At 49.4% G+C, this 18,302-nt stretch overlaps 1 long non-coding RNA gene across 1 annotated transcript; it reads right to left on the reverse strand.

Moving 5' to 3' along the window:
- Nucleotides 1-2,286: 2,286 nt before the first annotated feature.
- LOC310891302 lies at nucleotides 2,287-3,378 on the reverse strand. Its single transcript, XR_014577511.1, has 3 exons — nucleotides 3,331-3,378; nucleotides 2,669-2,822; nucleotides 2,287-2,422 (listed from the first exon to the last, which is right to left on the reverse strand). It is a non-coding gene; the product is annotated as an uncharacterized lncRNA (long non-coding RNA).
- Between the last annotated feature and the right edge of the window lie 14,924 nt (nucleotides 3,379-18,302).

Here is an 18,302-nt window from a genome sequence, read left to right on the forward strand (position 1 = left end):
CTTCGACCCTCAAGGATGAGGGGCCCTGAAGCTAGGCCAGGCTCCTCAACTCGTGACAAACACAGCTGAACAGCCCGCGGTGACCAAAGCCCTCTGCCATCAACGACTCAGAAAGGCCTTGCTCCTTTTCCATGGCCCCTGGTCAAAATGAAGTGGCTCATGGCAACACGGGAGGCAGTAAGAGGCAGGGAAGGTGTGCGGGACGCCACCTTCCGTCTCCTGAGGAAGAGATGAAGGAGGTAACAAATGTGAAGACGAACGCATCCCAAGGGACCTGCTCGGGATCGCTCCACACAGAGGCTTTTGTACAGGCCCAAACAGCACAGTCATTGCAGCAAGGCAGAGCAGGTACCTGCAGCGCTCTCCTGGAGGCTTCAGGAGCAGGGAGCGCAGTGGTGGTGGACTTGGCTTGAGGAGCTGTTTCCTGCCTGTCTGCCTTCTTCGTCCCGGGGGAGCTGCCTGGACACGGGGGGAGCACGCTGCAAACAGACGCCGGGAGGAGGCTGCATGAGCCCAGGGAAATTCGGTCTCCAGTCCGCGCTCGCAAGCTGCGTCAGCCTCTGCAGCAGACGGCACTTCCGCAGCGAGCGGGCATATTGGACTGGCCGTGTTCACTTCAGCGGAGACAGAGAGAGCCAAACGCGAAGCTGTGGCACCACCTGCCTTCAGGAAGGCTCGGGATGCCCGTATCCAGGCCCTTTTTGGTGGAAGAAGGAGGGGAGCGGTGTCTTGTGCAAGGACAGGATCCGAGAGACACCATTATGGCCCACCCGGGCTTTACTTCAGCTTCTCCTCTGTGGCCCTGAAACACGGTGCGCTTATGGGTGGAAAACAGGTTATCGCTGGGGAGCCAGCGGAGCCATTGGAGAAAGCCGTCAGGTAAGGAGGCCAGTCATGCCATCTCCCTACCTCAGCACTCTCTTGTGCCTGCCACAACGTTTGGGATAGCGTTTGAAAAAAATGCCTGAAAGAAACTTTTCCATCTGGTATCACAGCTCCTTAGGCTGGAAGAAACAGCAGGGGAGATGGGGCCACGGCAATCCTAAGACACGGTGAGACATGTTAGAATGAAGGCAGGGGACGTTTGCTCCCACAGACAAGAAGATGGGCTCTGCTGCAATGTGGGGGGGCTCCTGAAGGGAGAAGAGCTTCTGCAACAAGGCTCTGCGTTCAGCTCCCCCAAGGATCGGGGCCCTGCTGGAAAATGAAGCTGGTGTGCCAGTCTCAGGCAAACGTGCTGCACGCTTGCCATCCGTTGAGAGAGCGGCCTCCGCTGGGACGTGTGTCAGGAGCCACCCTGCGGCTGGTGGGTCCAAAGGGGACATCTCTCCAGTGTGGCTGCAAGGGGCTCCTTCCTCCTTTCCCCCAGGGGTCTCACCTGGTAGAAGGCTTCTTCTCCACATCTTGCTGCCTTGTGCCTGGCTCCCAGCTTGTCAGGATGGGGAGGGAAAGCTACTTCCTCCTCTGCAGCAGGTTGCCAGGATGGCACTCTGAAACTAGGAAAGGAGGAAGCTCTTCCGAGCAGCTGCGTGGGCACTGCCTTTTAACCTGGTTCAAGTCAGCCAGCACGGGACAGGGACCACCCCCAGACAGCAGGGACCTGTTCCCTTACCTCTTCTGATCCTGCGCTCTCCTGCAGCTTCCTCCTGCGAGGTGGTGGAAACTTTGGCCTCCGGCCTTCTCCTCACAGTCAGATGAAACCTGGAAAACAAACGATGACACGGGCTTGAAGAAGGCTGGCCTCCTACCCGTTGCAGCTTGCTGGCAGTAATCCTCCTGGTGTCGCACAAGGCATGGCATCCCTTTTCCGTCATGTCCATGCATGGGGTTTGTTGTCAGTCTTCCCGCAGCACCACAGAAGGTAGCCTAAATTCCCCTCCACATGCAGGCAATTCTCTCTGACGGGAATCGCGGCAGCACGGGCACAAGAATGGCAGAATATGGAGGCTGTACAGTAACACTGCCAGGCTTTTTGCAGGGGCAAGCATCCAGACGCTCAGAAGAAACTCTCTTTGCTCGTGGAGAGAGCAGCTAAGGGGGCAAGCGTGGGGAAAGGCATTTGACTGGCCTGCCATGTTCGGGCTGGCCAATAGCAGTCAGATTGCTCACCCTTTGCTAGGATTCCCAAAGAAATGGAAGTAGCCCCCAAAACCTCACCAACTTACGCTGTGGAGCAGTGCAACCAGGCCCGCGGCGCTCTCCGGACGTTTGACGCAGTCTAGATAAGACTTCACGCACAGAAAACCATCTTCGCGTGGCAGAACTCCAATGTCCCTGACGGCAAAGGGGACGTGCTCCTTGTTCCTCACGAGGAAGCAGTACAAGAGGATGGTCTCTTGCACGCAGTTCTTCGCCACGTGCAGCGGGAAGGAGGTGGCTCGCGATAGCTGCACGTACTTCAGCGGCTCAATCTTGACACCATCTGCAAGGAGAAGCAACATCCTCAGCGACACGGCAAGCCCAAGTTGCTTGCAACATTCAGAACAAGTTCCCAGAGAAAGGGTCGCTAAGAGAAAGAGCTCCTGGGGCACGGTTTCTTTTGGGGGAACTCAAGCTGTACCCTGACCGTTGGAGACAATCCTCTACTTCTCCCAGGCCTTTCCAAAGAGCAGGGAGAACAAACCGTTCCGGACATGGGGCAGGAAGAGGGGGGCTGCTGCCTTCTCACCAGGGAGGAGCTCAGTGGGACAGTAGATCTCCTCCAGCCACAACTCATCGATGTCCAGCTGGAAGAAAGGCCTTCGAACCAAGAGCAGCCCTTCTTTGCCATGGAACTGCTCTCGGACAACACCAAAGGTCCCGAGTCCCGCAACCCAAACGCCCTGCACACAGAAAAGACAGAAAGGCCGATGAGGGAGTTCTTGAGAGACGGGAAAAGGGATGGCTGTCAGAGCAGGGGGACACTGCTCTGTGCCCTGCCCACTCCTGAGGGACAATGGGGCAAGGTGGGGCACTTTGGAAAGCTTTGCAAAAGAGCCGCATCCTCAGTTTCTTTCGTCTCCCCCCTCACAGCATTTGCCAACATCCCTTGGCTAGAGAAGCGCCCAGAGGTTTCCAGCACACGGATTAGACCTGGCACTGATTCCCAGCAATTGTCCTAGGCACGGACCCAGGATATTCCCCCCTCTCTCTGCTCGCCCTCCCCACTCAGACCGCAGGGAAGAGGGAAGCCCTAGGGTGTGCCAAACACCTGAGAGGCAGAGCACATCTGGCCTTGGTTTCTCTCCCAGCTGGCCAAGAAGCTGCTCCGGGCACCCTGGGCAGTCTCAGTGCACCGCCATGCTGCTCGGGCAGGGATTGCCTCATGCAGGGCCCACGACACCGGCCCACCTTATCCCGCTTCAGCTCTTTCGGAATGTAGTCGCATACAGCATCCCAGATAGCCTCAGTCCCTGGAAAGCAAGGAAAAGACACCTCAGGCTCCAGGCCAGCCAGCTCACAACCTCTTGGCAAGCACCTCACCCAGGCGATGACACATGCAGGCATACACAAGCACCCCAGAAAAACACCACGCACGCATTCCTGGGACATTCCTGAGAGGCCTGTGGGAGCTGCAGGCCACACCTAACAAATTTGACTAACAAATACTTCAGCCCCCCTTTTCTAGGCAGTCCGGTAAAGTCTATCTGCCAATACTCTCCAGGCGCCTGCCCCTCAGCAGTGGAGTTTTGCATGTTTATCGGATTATTTCTCCAACATATGTCACACCTTTCGGTGACCGACCTAATAGTCTCCACCATAGTCCTGCGTATAAATGACTTCTTTAAATGCTTTAGCAAATGTTCTGTTGCCCCAGCGCACAGCATTATGCTCCTCCTTCACTAGACCATTTGTAAGGGAAGAGGGTACCACTGCTGGACCTGATAGGTACCTACCTGTCGGGCACCACAGCCCTGCGCAGCTTCCACGGTGTCTCACGGGCAGGGGCCAACAATTTCTGAAAGACTGCCCTTGTACTTAAAAAGCAGCGGTCTTCGCTCAGGGGCTCTTCAGGCCGGGGATCGGGGTCCTCTCCGAGAATCGCTCGGTGCTGCCTGAGGTTCCGCCATCCCAGGAACCGTCGAGGCTCTCCCAGGAAACAGTCCTCGAGAAGAGCTCCGAGACCCCAGCCGGGGCTAAAGGGCCAGTCTCCCCCTGACTGGGGCTGCCCACGGCCTGTCCCCAGGCCAGGGGAACCGCCCCAAGGTACACAACACGCCACGGCACGACGCAGGGCCGGGCAGCGGCTGCCCTCACGCTGCCGGGGCTCTGGGAGCCACCCCTCACAGCCTCTGCCTCCCCTCAGTGCTTCCCGCTCCTCCCTCCCGCTCCTCCCTCAGGGCTCGCCTCTCCTCAGCCCGGGCTCCGATTGGCTGCCAGAGCCGCCAGGCAAACGGAGCCCCACCCCCTGCCGGCTGGCTGGGGCTCGCTGCCATGGCAACCGTGCAACCGCCTGACCAGGCAGGGCGGGCGCCGCCATCTTAGGAGTCGTGGGCGGGCTGGGGGCGTCTCGGGGCCTGAGGGGGGGACCTGGCCTGTGTGCCCGGGGCGCCCCTGCCCGCCCCTGCCTTTGCTCGCTCCCTGTGCCTCACCACCTCGTCTTCCCTTTTCTTTGCGGTGTCGAACGCCCGAGAAGCCCGACAGGCTCAGGAAGGCGGCCATTCAGTTGCACAAGAAGCAATAGGGCCGGATGCTCCTGGAATGCTACTTGTTGCAGCTTTGTGCCTGGGTATCACTGTGAGATCAGGCTAACAGGATGAAGGCTTTGTTCCTCGTCCCTTCTGTTGAGAGAGGGGTTTTGCCTCTCGGCAGAAGCTATCCCCAGGCTCTCGGCATATTTAAGCAAACTAAATGCAGCTACAGCCTCTTCTTTGTCTGAGACCGGATCGCAGCTGATGAGGAAGTAACGGGACCAGCAAACCCTTTCTGGCTGCAGCAGCTTGGGCCCGGCTGCCCTGGCCCTGGGGCAGGAGGAGCTGCCTGAAGACCCCCAGGGATGGCACGGAGGGGCTGCGGGCCTCCCGGGGGCTGTCTTGTGCCTTGGATGTCCCATCTGTGGGGCTGAGCCCTCTGTGCCCCCAGGAGCTGCTGTGCCCTTCAGAGGGGCTGGGGCTGTGGTGGCAGTGCCCAGAGCCCTGCAGCAGCCTGCTCCGGACACTGCCCTGGGGCCAGCCCAGCCTGAGCTGCTGGACTGCGCTGGGCAGAGGGCAGGGAGGTGGGCATGTTAGCGTTCATGAAAACACATAATCCACAAAGTGATTATACGAAGGTGCTTTATTAGGCGCCGCAAGTTAGGGGCAAGCCTGCCCAAATCTAACTTTGTCCGATTTGTTCACTCAGTTCTCTTTTATCTCCTAAAATATTACATATGCATTAGGTTTCACAACTCATCTATGCATATTCATTTCCTAGCTCCGCCTAGCCCCGCTTCGTATGCTTCATATCTTATCAGTCCTTCTGCGCTTGCGTATTACTCTCGGGTGGTCGTCGGGATGAAGTAAGATGTCTTATTGTTAGCGTTCATGAAAACACATAATCCACAAAGTGATTACATGAAGGTGCTTTATTAGGCGCCGGAAGTTAGGGGCAAGCCTGCCCAAATCTAACTTCGTTTGATTTGTTCTCTTAGTTCTCTTTTATCTCCTAAGATACTACATATGCATTAGGTTTCACAACTCATCTATGCATATTCATTTCCTAACTCCGCCTAGCCTCGCTTCGTATGCTAGTTATCTTATCAGTCCTTCTGCGCTTGCGTACTACTCTCTGGTGGTCGTCCGGGTGGTCGTCGGGATGAAGTAAGATGTCTTATCAGAGTTGAACTTTTTAACCTTTCCTTCTCACGCATGCTCTCTGAGCCCTTGGTCTCAGTCCAAACCGCAAGGTTGGTTTGATCCAGTTCCCAGAGTCCAAGAAGCCCCAGTTATCCAGATGTCTTGCAAATTGAGCGTTCTTTTAATCCTCCTTACTCCTCATCATGAATTGGTGCATTCTCATGTTACCCTTGCACATATCTCATATGTACCCTTGCACCTTTCTTCCAAGCGCAGCCTCGGAACAGTACATCGCAAATGTAACATATTAAACAATATTGTATTATTTCTTCTTCTATTACTAACATTTCCCCCCTTTGAAAGCATTTCATTCCTTTCGAGGAGTGGTTTTCTGCTAGGGGAAATGACCCAGGTGTGAAGAAGTGTGTGTGCCAGGTGAGGGAGGGAACCCCAGGGATCCCTTCAGGCTGTTTCCCAGCAGGTTCCCCTGCAGCCCCAGGGCCATGGGCAGGGAGCCTGGTGGGGGGCAGAGCAAGGGAGGCCTTGGGCTGGGCCTCTGCTGCTGAGCTGGGCCGGGCTCCTGGGCCCAAGGGGAGCTCCTGGCAAGCGGGCAGCGCTGCAGAGAGCCAGCTCTGCCCAGGAGCAGCTCCTCTGCCCAGCGCAGCAGGGCTGGGGGCACTGCCTGCAGCTGGCACGGGTAGGGGAGAGAAGGGAGAGGGAGGTTACCGGCTGAGTGGAATATGAGAATACTGAGAGCTGAGAGGAGGAGAAATCTTCATAGCACATAACAGGGTAAGCCTCCTTCTGCAGTGCAGTGCACAGGAGTATCAGGGAAGATTTCCAGACCCAGAACTTCCCACAGAAGATCTGGCTGGTTGCACTTGGTATTTCTTTAGTGTGGAGAAGCACAAGCTCCATTGCTAAGGTTCCCTGCTGCAGGGTGAACGTGCAGGCCTCCGAGGGCTCCCTTGTTGCAGGCCAGCTGCAGGCTGTGAATCCTGGGGTGCAGGCAGGGGTGCCCGGGGCTGTGGTGCAGAGCAGGGTCCCTGCTGTGCCCCAGGGGCTGTGTGCCGGGGCAGGGCCTCTGCCGCCTGCCAGGCTCAGCACTCAGCCTGCCCGGGGAGCTGCCCAGGGCGCTGCGCGGAGAAGCTGCGGGTGGAAGGAGCCCCCCCGGCAGGGCAGGGTCCTGCTGCTGGCGGGAGGCTGCTGCCTGGGGCAGCCTGCTCACAGCTCCATTGTACGACAAGGGCATTTCCCAAGCAATTTTTTCTAAGCAAACAAGGTCAAAATAGGGATTTTCTGCCCTCTTTTCAATTGCCTACTCTACTGGACAGGAGGGGAAGCAGGAAGAAGTGGAAGAGGAGCTGTGAGTTTGAGCACATTGCTGAGACTCCTGAACTGTAACTCTGAGGATCAGTATGTTTGTGAGCTGCCCCAAATGTACCTTCAGCCTCTCCTCTTCATATTGAAAGCGACAGCATCAACTTTGCTGAACCCAGCAGGGCTTTCTGACAGGTCCTTTTGCACCTGCAAAGATGCACATGCACCTAGGCAGTCTCTTGCATACAGGCAGGTTTCTGAAGGGCAACGATTACTGCACACAGATTTGGTTGAGGCTGTGAGCAGAAACAGGAATAAGACATGAGACAGGGAAACAACTCCCAGAAATAAAACCTTCAGGCATCAGGGATATGATCAAGGAATGAGGGGAAAGTTAATCAGAAATCTTGTCAGAGGGAGAATTCATCAGAAAACTCCATATTTTTTCCATTCAGTGCAGACCCCTTCCTCTGAACATGCCCCCTTGCCTCCTCTCCCACCCAGAAAACCCTCTGCCCTCACGCCCATGGGTCCAAGGCATGGGGCATGTCTTCTGCAGCCAGAGCTCCAGCAGAGCAGAGGTGCATCTCTCCAGCCATGCGCCCATTTCCACCTGTGCTGCAACTGCAGAGGGGGTCAGCTGCCTGGGGGTCGTGGGCAATGCAGTTTTTGAGGCTGGGGATGTTAGCGTTCATGAAGACACATAATCCACAAAGTGATTATATGAAGGTGCTTTATTAGGCGCCGGAAGTTAGGGGCATGCCTGCCCAAATCTAACTTCGTCTGATTTGTTCTCTTAGTTCTCTTTTATCTCCTAAGATACTACATATGCATTAGGTTTCACAACTCATCTATGCATATTCATTTCCTAACTCCGCCTAGCCTCGCTTCGTATGCTAGTTATCTTATCAGTCCTTCTGCGCTTGCGTACTACTCTCTGGTGGTCGTCCGGGTGGTCGTCGGGATGAAGTAAGATGTCTTCATCAGAGTTGAACTTTTTAACCTTTCCTTCTCACGCATGCTCTCTGAGCCCTCGGTCTCAGTCCAAACCGCAAGGTTGGTTTGATCCAGTTCCCAGGGTCCAAGAGGCCCCAGTTATCTAGATGTCTTGCAAACTGAGCGTTCTTTTAATCCTCCTTACTCCTCATCATGAATTGGTGCATTCTCATGTTACCCTTGCACATATATTTTGTATCTTCCAAGCGCAGCCTCGGAACAGTACATCGCAAATGTAACATATTAAACAATATTGTATTATTTCTTCTTCTATTACTAACATTTCCCCCCTTTGAAAGCATTTCACTCCTTTCGAGGAGGGCAAATGCTTTCACTAACTAACTAAAATATTTTACACTCAGTGCTCACCAATAATATAATCACGGAAAATTACATCATTAAGAATCAAGGAAATTACAAAGATTAGGACTGTCACAACATTTCATAAGTCCACCACTTCTGCTTTATGTTACGTTCACCCTTCTGGTTGGGTTCACTTGATCTGAAACTGATCTTGTCTATTCGGTTTTCATTCCATTTCACCTCCTGGGTTCCTCAGATTCTTTCTCTGAAATCCAAAGTTGTTAGATGCCGGTGGAGGATATTGAGGATGTGGTTCCATTTGCCGAGCAATAGTTTGCATCACTGTCCGGTTCCAGGTTGTCTTCCTTAGAACCAGACTTTTCAGCATTATAAATGTTAACCAAATTAGTACCCCTACAATCACCAATATAATTATTGTCTCCAGTAAGGACTTAACCCAATTACTAATATTCCATCCACTAAAAATTTTATCCAACCAGCTTGTTGTCATATCTTTCTCTTCCTGTTCTGCATCTTGTTCCACTCGAGCCAGTTGTTCTATGTCATGTTCTACATCAATAGTCACATTTGGAATGTGGATGCAGCAATGATCAATACGATCTTTTAGAAATCCACATACTCCATGTTCCTTTAATAACAGTGTATCTAATGCTAATCGATTCTGTAGCACCATTTTAGCTGTAGCTTGTAGTTGGATATTAAGGTCTCTAAAGCCTTCTTTCGTGGCTCTCGTGCGCCTACTCACTTGTCCTGTAAGTTTATAAATCATTTCCCTATTTCGATAAGTAGCTACCTTTGCAAATAGAGATTCTAATGCCCAATTGAATTTTACTCCATCCGAGGGTTCATGCCATATATCTTCATCTGCCCCTTCTTCTAAACTTCTTTTTGCCCTACTAATTTGTAGGGTTTCCAACTTTCCCTTAAAAGGAGACTTTTTCCATATTGGACGCAGTGTGGGGAGGGAGTCCTAGAGTTATTTCTTTTACTTCCCCATCTATCGGTGGGTGTGTAGTCCAAGTTCCATTACTGGCTGCCCATACAAATTGTCCTGGACTTTGTATGGTACTATAGCTACAATCCACTGCGACTTGACTAGCCTGGCTGTTTCTTTCCGAATTGTACTTAATTCCTCGGCAAGCACATCCTGCCCTAAGAGCTATCAATACCGGAAGTAAGTGCTCAACATCTTCATTATTACTGTCGCAAGTATATTTCTTCTCACAAGTCCACCAAGCTACCTTTGTTGACTCTTGTCTACCACTCCTATCAACCCGGCTTACTGTATAAAACTGATCAGTTCCATTCTGCTTTCCCTGCCATTTAATACACCATGATGTATTCCCTCCATACTGGAATTTCTGCAATAAACTTACTGTCCAATCACTATCCCACCCTTTCATTCCTTTTGGCTTATTTTTCTCTTGACATTCCCAAACAATCTTTTCTCTAACTCCTTCTACTACACGTAGTTCATCGTAATGACACTGTCCCACATTCTTAAATCTGCCTATCGTTATGAAATGATAGTTCTTCTTTTCACATTCAGACCTCGATGTTGGGGGGCTCAGTTTCCTATAGTATTGTGTAACATTTATCCTCTCTAAAACTTTCACTTCTTTACATTGAATTGTTTCATTTCCTTTTACTTGGGGCAGTGGGAGGTGGTTATACCCCACTCAAGCGGGTCCCCTGTTGCTTTTGGAATGGGCATACAAGCAGTAATTCTATCAGTTCCTTTCATTATGGCAAAATCTTTAATCAATCCTACCAGTAAATTCTCTGATGGTTGCCTGTGTGGGATCTGTACCACTTGTGTCCATGGCACCTGGCCCTCTCTTTTTCTTCTAGATCCTTTTCAGTGGGCTACCAATATTCCTTTATCCAATTTCGGATATACCAATATTTCTCTTATCCCGTAATCTGTGCTATTTTCACGTGTTACCATGCACCGGTAGTTTCCTTTGTTGACTTTAGTAACACTAAACAGGGTTCAGGTGGTAGCTCCTCTCAGTTGTTGGCCCAATTCTATGGGTTTACTTACGTACGCCTTCCCCTTCCATCCAGCCTTCAGTCCTGTATTGTCCCTGGTTGTGTCTACGTATATTTCCTGGCTCTGTCTGGAGTCATTTATTTTTCCCCACACCACCTGTAGAGAGCTAATTGTTATTGGTTTATCGTTGTGCATTCCACATTCCAAAGTAACATTTTCTCCTCTGAATATTTCCTCTTTCTTATATTTTTCTGGTATTTCTAGGAACTCAATTACAAGGTATTTACACAAAACAATTACTGTTATCGATACTGTTGTTAAGAACCCCAACATTGTATGGTTATACGCGCCTCATCTGTAGTTTTGTATCTCCGATTGCTCGCACAGACCAAAATTCGGGAACCTTTTTCACCCGAGTATAATGAATCCAAGCATCCACCCCTTCTACCTTTACAGCTGTAAAAGTAGTCAATAATACTTGATAAGGTCCGGCCCACCGTTCTCTCAGGGGTTCTTCATTCCAGTTTTTAATGTACACTCGGTCACCTGGCTGAATGTCGTGGATAGGATTTTCCAGTGCCAACGGTCGCTTCCACACCAGAACACTTTGAAGTTGAGCTAAAGTTTTACCAAGAGACAATACATAATTATAAACATCCTGGTTCCCTGTTATATGCATGTTAGGATTTGGTTCTGGGGATTCATAAGGCTTTCCATACATTATCTCGTATGGGCTTACTGACATTCCACTCCTTGGCTTTATCCTTATTCTCAGTAAAGCTATAGGGAAAGCTTGTGGCCATTGTATTTTGGCTTCCTGGCAGATTTTACTGATCTGTCCCTTTAGAGTTTGGTTCATCCTTTCTACCTGTCCACTAGATTGGGGTCTCCATGCAGTATGTAAATTCCAAGAAATTCCTAATAGTCGACTTACGTCTTTAACCACAGATGAAACAAAGTGCGGCCCCCTATCCGAGGATATTCCTAATGGTACCCCAAACCTCGGAATGATTTCCCGCAGTAACCATTTTACTGTCTCTTTAGCTTGATTGGTGCGACAGGGAAGGGCTTCCGGCCATCCGGAAAAGGTGTCAACCCCTACTAACAAATACCTATATCCCCCGGTCCTAGGTAACTCTACAAAATCAACTTGCCAGTAATCTCCTGGTTCTATTCCTACTCTAACTCTTCCCATTTCAGCATGTTTTCTTGCTACTGGATTATTTTTCAGACAAATCTCACACTTTGACATTACTGATTTTGCCATTGTTAACATGTGTGTAGAGATGATGCTACGTTTTAAAAATGTTACCATTGCCTCTGCACCCCAGTGACATTCATTATGTCTCGTCTGAAGTATTTCTCGCATCACCAAGGGGGGTATTACTACCTGGCCCATAGCAGTTACATACCATCCATCAGAGTTCTTTCGGGCCTTTAGGAGATTTGCTAATTTCTCATCCTCTGGTGAATATCTTGGTTCCTTGGGAAGATTAAGACAAGTGGGGCCTACCTTGAGTGGTACCAAAGCCATTACATTCCACACCTCCCGAGCAATTTGTCGAGCTGCTCGATCTGCCAGCCGATTCCCTTCTGATATTTTTGAGGTTCCTCCTTGATGAGCTTTACAGTGCATAATAGCCACTTGGTTTGGTTTTTGTACCGCATTTATCAAATTTAACACCTCCTCTTGATATCTTATATTGGCTCCTTGTGAGGACAACAGCCCTCTTTCTTTCCATAATGCTCCATGAACATGGACTACTCCAAAAGCATACTTTGAATCTGTCCAAATATTTACCATCTTCCCTTTACTCAGTTCCAGTGCTCGAGTCAGGGCTATCAGTTCCGCTCGCTGTGCTGATGTTCCAGGTGGTAAAGGTTTTGCTTCGATCACTGTCTTCAGGGTTGTTACTGCATACCCTGCATATCGTGTTCCGTTCTCCACAAAACTACTACCATCAGTAAGAAGTTCCCAGTCATACCTTTCAAGGGGTACATCCTTCAAATCCTCGCGGCTCGCATGGGTATGTTCAATTATTTCCACACAATTGTGTTCCAACGGTCCTTCTTCTGGAACAGTTCCTAGAAATACTGCTGAATTTAACAGGTTAGTCGTTTTCAAGGTTACGTCATCTTGTTCAGTTAGTATTGCCTGATATTTCATCATTCGGCTGGGTGATAACCAGTGGCCCCCCTTTTGTTCTAAAACAGTTGTTACCATATGTGGTACAAAAACTTCAATATGTTTTCCCATTTGAAGGCAAATAATTTTCTACTATCTTTATCAAGAGGTATGCAAAAGAAGGCATCCTTTAAATCTATCACAGTAAACCATTTATATATCTCTCTCACAGATGTTAACAATGTGTAAGGATTAGCCACTACCGGGTAAATGTCCGTTGTTATTTCATTTATTGCTCTAAGATCTCGTACCAATCTATATTCGCCATTCCGCTTCTTTACTGGAAAAATTGGAGTATTGTATTCCGATTTACATTCTTCCAAAATCTGATATTTGAGAAATTTGTCAATAATTTTCACTGTCCCCTGCCTAGCTTCTATCTTAAGTGGATATTGTTTGATTCGAACAGGTTTGGCTCTTTCCTATAATTCCACCTTTACCAGTTGTGCCAGTTTCGACTTCCCTGGTACATCTGTTTCCCATACTGTTGGTATAACTGCATTTTCTACTTCTCTTGGAATATTAACAAAGGGTTTATCTTTGATCATTAGGATTTGTCCTACTTTGGACTCAGGTACCTTCATTATTAATTCTCCATCCTCAAAGGTTATTGTTGCATCTAATTTAGCTAATAGATCTCGTCCCAAGAGTGGAATCGGGCATTCTGGTACATACAAAAAATCATAGTTTAGTTCCTTACCCCCAAAACGCAAATCAAGGGGTTGTAAGAATGGCCGTTCCTCCTCCTTCCCTGTGGCTCCAATTATTGTAGTTGTCTTAGTTCCTAATCGTCCTTTTAAACTATTTAACACTGAATATGTTGTTCCTATTACATTTACAGACTAATTAACACAGAGAAAGAAGCTCCTGTAACCAACAACAACAAAAAATTCAAGCCTCTCTCTTCGTTTCCTAGCTTTATTTCAACTAGTGGACCTGCTAGGGTAGATGCCCCAGGTCCCCGTCATTTCTGACTGTTGTAAGTTTATCCTGCAGCCTAAGACAAATTCTTTCTGATATCAGGGGCCGATTGCCCTAGAAAGAGGCTAGCCAATTGCCTCTGTTTGTTTTCTGAAGCCAGGTCCAAATTTTCTGTCTTTTTTTTTTTTTCCATTGCATTTCAAAGTTGGTCCAAAAATTCAAAAATTCCATAGGGTTTTCTTTTGGACCTTGTTGGAACAGATTCTCAATTCCTAATTTAAACAGATTTTGGTATTTACATAATTTCCGGGGTGGTAAGGGTCTCAGTGGGGAGGGGGGGGTCGGTCAGGGGAATGCAATGGTTGAAAGTTCCCTGAGCGGTCCCGTTGGCAATCTGAGCTCACACATGAACTCAGGTTGTTTTAAGAGTTAGCTGCTTTTCTGTTTCCATGACAAATCTCTCCCGGACCCATCATGGTCCCTCTGCCCCAGAGGGCTCACACCGTGATTTCGAGCTCTCAGCCTCGGGTTGAGGCGGAACTATTAACATTCCTACATCCTCTTCCCCTGCTCATTCAACTTCAAAGAGCTCTGTTAAATACTACATGCCACACAACCTTTAACACCTTCAACAACCCTTTTAACACTTCCTTTATCTTCCTCCAGCCTGTACTTTTCTAATGCCAACACCAAAGGCTCAGTCAGGGGCCAACTTAATTCCATACCTTTTCCCTCCAAGATGCTGAAACAACATACCAGTATACAACATTTCATCCTATTTTCCTTCTCTCCTCACAAACAACATTAATTGCAAGACACTGTTATAGTCGATTGACCCATAAAGTGGCCATTTAGTTTATATAGTGGCCACCATTGATTGCAATACTTAGTGGAAATCCTCTTGCTTTCCGCGCCCCCCCCACTCCCCGTTCCGACAATATCCTTGCAATGTGCCAATATACACCCAAGGAGGCTTTCTTTAAAACGTCTTTGTTTTGGATATTACCCATTTCCTTGATTTCCCATTCCCTTTTATTTATTTATATTAATTACTGTCCCTTGTTACAATTTCCACGCAAACCTTTTTATTGCAGGTTTTTACTGTGTTTTCCTAATCTTCTCAAATGTCCCAATTCTCTAGGATTAGACTCCACATACAAACTTCACTATTTCAGATTATTAATGAGCCCCGTTCCAATCATAAATCCACAGGACTTCGGAAAAACACCTGAAGCACTCAGCCTTCCGTCTTCTAGACAAACAATACCACCTTTTCCACAAAATTTACATTTCAACAAGGCCGAATTTCAAGCCGAATGCTAATTTTTCTCATGCACTTTGTTAGTAAGCCTACACAAAACAAGGAATCACTCCTGTGTATCCATCAAGACGGGGGTGTAAAAGGTATTGAGGCCTAAATAAATTCGCTCTCCCCCTTCTTACCAAATTCCCAGGGCTCAAGCCCGAACCACCAAAGAAGTGACTCTCCGTTCTACCGCTTTGATAATCAGTCAGCCCCCCTCCCCCGATACTTGGGAAACCGACCAAACACCACCGCGAATATACCGAAACTTTTAAACTGTTACTTAGATAATGCTCCCACCTTCCTCCTTGTCACACTCAAAACATTTAAGAACGAAATAGGATTACAAGATGCACCGTCGGGCCCGTATATTGGGCACCACCAATCAACATTTGGATAAAGCAGCACTTCTTTTCGGTCTGTCATGCGCTTCGTTCGTCTCCGGCCGCTCCCCTCGCGGAGAATACGGAACCGCGGATCGGAACTCCGCACTCGCTTCGCAGCGATGCTGCGTCTCACTCACAACACAATCACGCAATCACACAGAGAGGCCCCTTGCACTCTCGCTCACAAAATAACATTAATTGTAAGATAGCATTGTACTGTAAGGTTCCGTTTTCTGGCCAACTTTCTTGATCTTCTAGTTCATACTGTGGCCACCAAACATTACAGTAATCAACCAGTTTACCCTTTCGTAACTCCTGCCCGAAACACCCCTCCTTCCAGTGTGCTAGTAAACAGCCCAAAGGGGAGGATCGCGGTACTGAAGCATTACCGCCCAGAATACTTTTAAGTTTTTCCATTATCAGCTATAGCTTTTACCGAACCGAACCAGATGTTGAGCCTGCAGCAAAACCAGACCACTGATGCCGAACCTGCAGCGCTTTCGTGACTGTCTGACGGACGGCGCCTAGGCTTACCACGGGAATTCCCTAGCCCAACCGTCCGTGGCTTTCGCCGCGTCTGACCGGCAGGCTCCCAGACCAGATCGGTACCGATTACCAGAAAGCACCTTTTTCTTACCCTTTCAGAGGTACGTTGTGAGCAGCGGGGGTCGGTCGCGGCCGATGGCTCCCCGAGAAACTCCTCGGTGCCGGCTGGAGCGTGATCAGTTCGCGAGCCGCCTCAGCAGTGAACACGAGGTCCCATCTGGGTCGCCAAAATGTTAGCGTTCATGAAAACACATGATCCACAGAGTGATTATATGAAGGTGCTTTATTAGGCGCCGAAAGTTAGGGGCATGCCTGCCCAAATCTAACTTCGTCTGATTTGTTCTCTTAGTTCTCTTTTATCTCCTAAGATACTACATATGCATTAGGTTTCACAACTCATCTATGCATATTCATTTCCTAGCTCCACCTAGCCTCGCTTCGTATGCTAGTTATCTTATCAGTCCTTCTGCGCTTGCGTACTACTCTCTGGTGGTCGTCCGGGTGGTCGTCGGGATGAAGTAAGATGTCTTCATCAGAGTTGAACTTTTTAACCTTTCCTTCTCACGCATGCTCTCTGAGCCCTTGGTCTCAGTCCAAACCGCAAGGTTGGTTTGATCCAGTTCCCAGAGTCCAAGAAGCCCCAGTTATCCAGATGTCTTGCAAATTGAGCATTCTTCTAATCCGCCTTACAACTCATCATGAATCGGTGCATTCTCTCATGTTACCCTTACACATATATTTTGTATCTTCCAAGCGCAGCCTCGGAACAGTACATCGCAAATGTAACATATTAAACAATATTGTATTATTTCTTCTTCTATTACTAACACAGGGAGGTGGGAATGGTTCTCTTCTCCCAAGCCCCACGTGACAAGACAAGAGCAAAAACCCTTAAGTTGCGCCAGGGGAGGTTTAGGTTGGTTATTAGGAAAAATTTCTTCACCAAAAGGGTTGCTCTGGTGGGTTTATGTGGCAAGGTTTTGGTAGCAGGGGGCCATAGGGGTGGCTTCTGTAAGAAGAATCTAGAAGCTGCCCCATGTCAGATAAAGGCCCTGCTGCTGACCAGAGCCGAGCCAATAACCTATGTTGTTTGCACCTCTGTGAGAGCATATTTAAGGAAGTGGGAAAAAAATAACAAAAAAGGCTGCTTCACAGGGAGAGAGAGAGGAGTGAGAAACAGCCTTGCAGGCACTTACATCAGCGAAGAAGGAGGGGGACAGGTGCTCCGGGTGCCAGAGCAGAAGTCCCCTGCAGCATGAGAAGAGGCCCCTGGTGGAGCAGGCTGTCCCCCTGCAGCCCATGGGTCCCACACGGAGCAGATCTCCACGCTGCAGCCCCCCCGTGGAGGAGCCCCCGGTGGAGCAGGTGGATGTGGCCTGGAGGAGGCTGCGGCCCATGGAGAGCCCCCGCAGGAGCAGGCCCCGGGCCGGAGCTGCAGCCCGTGGACAGGAGCCCATGCAGGAGCAGGGGGGCTGGGGGGAGCTGCCGCCCACCCGTGGGGGACCCGTGCTGGAGCAGTTTGCTCCTGGGGGATGGATGGACCCCGTGGTACGGAGCCATGTGGGAGCTGTTCTTGAAGAGCTGCTGCCTGCGGGCAGCCCCCGCAGGCTCAGTTCGGGAAGGACGGCATCCCGTGGGAGGGACCCCACGTGGAGCAGGGGCAGGGGGCTATCTCCCCGTCCTTATCTCAACCCTTGAGCCCTTTGCATCGCATTTGCTCCCCCTTTCTCTTTGAGGAAGGGGAGTGAGAGAGTGGCCGTGGTGGAACTCGGCTGCCCACCCGATTAAAACCACCGCAGCTGCAAAGTACTGGAAAATTTTTCAGAAGAAACAAGGTGTTTAACAAGGAAAAATATAGTTTCCTTTTTAAGGCTTCCTGGATAATTGGGCTTATTTCATATTCCCAACTCGGAGGAAGAGAATTGTTGAGTTCACCTTCTTTTTTCTTACACGGAAATAAAAAGTCAACAGCTCTGGAAGTAAGGGGAACGTATCACAATCAAGCTCCTTTTGTCTGTAATCCTTGCTGAAGGACAAGATTTATCCCACACCTTCCACGGATGTATGGTAGCAGAGAATCATTTTTGAACTACTCTAATTCAAGTCAACTTGGGGATAGTGGCACTTCTCTAATTGTTTCTGAGACATACGCATTAGCAACAGAGAGTGTTCTGTTGTCATTGCAAGGCGCCTACGGTGATGACTTCAGAAACAGAACTGAGTGATGTCACCATGGCAATTTGGGAGCAGCTGCCTCTGTGCAAGTTTAGCTAGGAGGGACAGAGAAGCGTGCTGGATGTGATGAAACCACGTGAGGATTTGTGGATCCCACCTTGAGGTGCACAGAGAGGGCCCATGCCCTTCTGTAAGTGGTTTGATGCTTGGCTGAGGCAAAAAATGTGTTTTTATTGTGAATGCTTCGTTTTAGTATTCTGTAGTTTGTGTAAAGTCCTTTCACAAGCATTACGTTTGGTACTTTTGCTCAGTGATGTAGCTGCACAGAGTGACAGATGCAATGTATGGGTGAGGGCCTCTGCACGTTCTCTTTTTCCTACACACCATCAACAAATAAGGG

This window comes from Anser anser (assembly GCF_964211835.1).
Source record: "Anser anser genome assembly, contig: HAP1_SCAFFOLD_157, whole genome shotgun sequence".
Lineage (NCBI taxonomy): Eukaryota > Metazoa > Chordata > Aves > Anseriformes > Anatidae > Anser > Anser anser.